This window comes from Bos indicus x Bos taurus, chromosome 1 (genome assembly GCF_003369695.1).
Source record: "Bos indicus x Bos taurus breed Angus x Brahman F1 hybrid chromosome 1, Bos_hybrid_MaternalHap_v2.0, whole genome shotgun sequence".
NCBI lineage: Eukaryota > Metazoa > Chordata > Mammalia > Artiodactyla > Bovidae > Bos > Bos indicus x Bos taurus.
Genome location: NC_040076.1, coordinates 145727964 through 145732929, shown reverse-complemented (window position 1 = coordinate 145732929; position 4966 = coordinate 145727964).

Sequence of the window (4966 nt, the reverse complement as noted above, 5' to 3'; positions counted from 1 at the left end):
GTCCTAGGTGGATCTCCCTGCGCAAACTCGTTTTGAGGTCCCGCCTTCGGTTGTCGCGCGAGCTCGGGCTCTGCGCTCGGATGCCGGCTCGTGTTCGAGCTCGCGTCCCATGGGGCGGGGAGTCAGACGGTGGGGGGTGGGCGACGTCCTGGTCCGGGGTCAGAAACCGGCTGGGAGTGACAGAAATGGCTGATTTCCGCCGGAGCAGGACCGAGAAAGTTTTCCTGTGCTTTTCTTGTAATAATTCAGTAACCTTCGCAACCACACTGTGAAGTGTAAATCCTGTGTCATTCTTTCCAGGGCAGGGGGTGGCTGGAGCTGGAAAGGTAGAAGGAGGTGGTCAAAATCCTAGAGAAAGTAGGGCGGCGGGGGTCGCGGTCGAGTAGACGGGTGGGTGTAGTCAGATTCACAGGATGACGTTTCGGCGCATATATGCTGGTGATCGTTGCACAGAAATGTAAATTATTTAATACCACTGACTGTAGACTTTGGGATTGGAATGAAAACTGACCTTTACCAGTCCTGTGGCCACTGCTGAGTTTTCCAAATTTGCTGACATATATATTGATTGCAGCACTTTCACGGCATCATCTTTCAGGATTTGAAATAGCTCAACTGGAATTCCATCACCTCCACTAGCTTTGTTCCTAGTGATGCTTTCTAAGGCCCATTTGACTGCACATTCCAGGATGTCTGGCTCTAGGTGACTGATCACACCATCGTGATTATCTGGGTTGAGAAGATCTTTTTTGTACAGTTCTTCTGTGTATTCTTGCCACCTCTTCTTAATATCTTCTGCTTCTGTTAGGTCCATACCATTTCTGTCCTTTATCAAGCCCATCTTTGCATGAAATGTTCCCTTGGTATCTCTAATTTTTTTGAAGAGATCTCTAGTCTCCCATTCTGTTGTTTTCCTCTATTTCTTTGCATGGATCGCTGAGGAAGACTTTCTTATCTCTCCTTGCTATTCTTTGGAACTCTGCATTCAGATACTTATATCTTTCCTTTTCTCCTTTGCTTTTCGCTTTGCTTCTTTTCACAGCTATTTGTAAGGCCTCCTCAGACAGCCATTTTGCTTTTTTGCATTTCTTTTCCATGCGGATGGTCTTGATTACTGTCTCCTGTACAATGTCACAAACCTCCGTCCATAGTTCATCAGGTACTCTATCAGATCTAGTCCCTTAAATTTATTTCTCACTTCCACTGTATAATCATAGGGATTGGATTTAGGTCATACCTGAATGGTCTAGTGGTTTTCCCTACTTTCTTCCATTTCAGTCTGAATTTGGCAATAAGGAGTTCATCATCTGAGCCACAGGCAGCTCCCAGTCTTGTTTTTGTTGACTGTATAGAGCTTCTCCATCTTTGGCTACAAAGAATATAATCAATCTGATTTCGGTGTTGAGCATCTGGTGATGTCTATGTGTGCAGGAGATCCAAACAGTCCATTCTGAAGGAGACCAGTCCTGGGTGTTCATTGGAAGGACTGATGCTAAAGCTGAAACTCCAGTACTTTGGCCACCTCATGCGAAGAGTTGACTCATTGGAAAAGACTCTGATCCTGGGAGGGATTGGGGGCAGGAGGAGAAGGGATGAAAGAGGATGAGATGGCTGGATGCCATCACCAACTTGATGGACATGAGTTTGAGTAAACTCTGGGAGTTGGTGATGGACAGGGAGGCCTGGCGTGCTGTGATTCATGGGGTCGCAAAGAGCTGGACACGACTGAGTGACTGAACTGAACTGAACTGTAGACTTATAAATGGTTAAGGTAATAAATTTGTGTATTTCATCATTGAAAAACAGCAGGAACACAAATTAGCAGTATAAGGAATGAAAAAGGAAATACAGATGCTATAGATTTTTTTAAAGATAATAAACTGATATTATGAAACTTTGTCCAAAAAAGTTAATAAATTAGATTCCTTGAACAACTTGCCAAAACTGAGCAGGAATAGTTAGGATAGCTGCATAGTTCTAGATCTTCTAAAAGCAATGATTTCATTATTTAAAATATTACAATGAATGCTCCAGGAGAAGACAGCTTCACTATTAAATGCTTCCAAATATATAAGGAAAAATAATAATAGTGTTACACAAATTCTTCCAGAAACTAGAGAAAACTGAAATACTTCATAACTGGTTCTATGAGGCCAGCATCGCCCTGCTATAAAATACTGTTAAGGCAGAAAGAAGTTAAAATGGCTGCAACAGAGAGCTTTACTCAGCATGCAGTTCCACGGAGTTAAGGCATAGCCCACAGCAGCTGAAGGACAGTGCACCCTGAGAAGATTTCAGGGCTTAGCAGTCTATGGTTTGGATACACAGGCCTCTAGATGCATATCTCAGGAAGAATTTCAGTGAACCAGATCCCTGCATCCTCCCATACATAAGAAAAGTACTAAAATCACGAACTTGAGATATCTGTTCTTTGTGATTAACAGTAATGTTTTACCAAGATACATGCTTGACTCCTTCTGTTCCCAGGCCAAAATTGTATATAAACTGGCTCCTCCCTTACCTCTTTGGAGCAGTTTCCTCAGAGCCACTAAGAGGCTGTCTCCCAAGATATAGTGCTCAGCAAGACCCTGACTAAAGCTTAAACTCACTACTTTTATCTTGTGTGTCTTTCTTTAACTGAACATAAGCAAAAGTAATCCAATAATATATAAAATGATTGTCATGACCGAGTGTGGTTTATACTAGAAATGACAGAATGTTTAACATTTAAAAATCAATATTCTTTCCACATTACAGATTATTAGGGGAAAACATATGAGGACTACATAGGTGCTAGAGAAAAACATTTCATAAAATTCAAGACCCACCAAACTCTCACAAAACTAGAAATAGAAATGTCTAATTATAAATATATATGCACCCAACACGGGAGCACCGCAGTATGTAAGACAAATGCTAACAAGTATGAAAGGAGAAATTAACAATAACACAATAATAGTGGGAGACTTTAATACCCCACTCACACCTATGGATAGATCAACTAAACAGAAAATTAACAAGGAAACACAAACTTTAAATGATACAATAGACCAGTTAGACCTAATTGATATCTATAGGACATTTCATCCCAAAACAATGAATTCACCTTTTTCTCAAGCGCACATGGAACCTTCTCCAGGATAGATCACATCCTGGGCCATAAAGCTAGCCTTGGTAAATTCAAAAAAATAGAAATCATTCCAAGCATCTTTTCTGACCACAATGCAGTAAGATTAGATCTCAATTACAGGAGAAAAACGATTAAAAATTCCAACATATGGAGGCTGAACAACACGCTGCTGAATAACCAACAAATCACAGAAGAAATCAAAAAAGAAATCAAAATTTGCATAGAAACGAATGAAAATGAAAACACAACAACCCAAAACCTGTGGGACACGGTAAAAGCAGTCCTAAGGGGAAAGTTCATAGCAATACAGGCACACCTCAAGAAACAAGAAAAAAGTCAAATAAATAACCAAACTCTACACCTAAAGCAACTAGAAAAGGAAGAAATGAAGAACCCCAGGGTTAGTAGAAGGAAAGAAATCTTAAAAATTAGAGCAGAAATAAATGCAAAAGAAACAAAAGAGACCATAGCAAAAATCAACAAAACCAAAAGCTGGTTCTTTGAAAGGGTAAATAAAATTGACAAACCATTAGCCAGACTCATCAAGAAACAAAGGGAGAAAAATCAAATCAATAAAATTAGAAATGAAAATGGAGAGATCACAACAGACAACACAGAAATACAAAGGATCATAAGAGACTACTATCAACAATTATATGCCAATAAAATGGACAACGTGGAAGAAATGGACAAATTCTTAGAAAAGTACAACTTTCCAAAACTCGACCAGGAAGAAATAGAAAATCTTAACAGACCCATCACAAGCACGGAAATTGAAACTGTAATCAAAAATCTTCCAGCAAACAAAAGCCCAGGTCCAGATGGCTTCACAGCTGAATTCTACGAAAAATTTAGAGAAGAGCTAACACCTATCCTGCTCAAACTCTTCCAGAAAATTGCAGAGGAAGGTAAACTTCCAAACTCATTCTATGAGGCCACCATCACCCTAATACCAAAACCTGACAAAGATCCCACAAAAAAAAGAAAACTACAGGCAAATATCACTGATGAACATAGATGCAAAAATCCTTAACAAAATTCTAGCAATCAGAATCCAACAACACATTAAAAAGATCATACACCATGACCAAGTGGGCTTTATCCCAGGGATGCAAGGATTCTTCAATATCCGCAAATCAATCAATGTAATACACCACATTAACAAATTGAAAAATAAAAACCATATGATTATCTCAATAGATGCAGAGAAAGCCTTTGACAAAATTCAACATCCATTTATGATAAAAACTCTCCAGAAAGCAGGAATAGAAGGAACATACCTCAACATAATAAAAGCTATATATGACAAACCCACAGCAAACATTATCCTCAATGGTGAAAAATTGAAAGCATTTCCTCTAAAGTCAGGAACAAGACAAGGGTGCCCACTTTCACCATTACTATTCAACATAGTTTTGGAAGTTTTGGCCACAGCAATCAGAGCAGAAAAAGAAATAAAAGGAATCCAAATTGGAAAAGAAGAAGTAAAACTCTCACTATTTGCAGATGACATGATCCTCTACATAGAAAACCCTAAAGATTCCACCAGAAAATTACTAGAACTAATCAATGACTATAGTAAAGTTGCAGGATATAAAATCAACACACAGAAATCCCTTGCATTCCTATACACTAATAATGAGAAAACAGAAAGAGAAATTAAAGAAACAATTCCATTCACCATTGCAACGGAAAGAATAAAATACTTAGGAATGTATCTACCTAAAGAAACTAAAGACCTATATATAGAAAACTATAAAACACTGGTGAAAGAAATCAAAGAGGACACTAATAGATGGAGAAATATACCATGTTCATGGATTGGAAGAATCGATA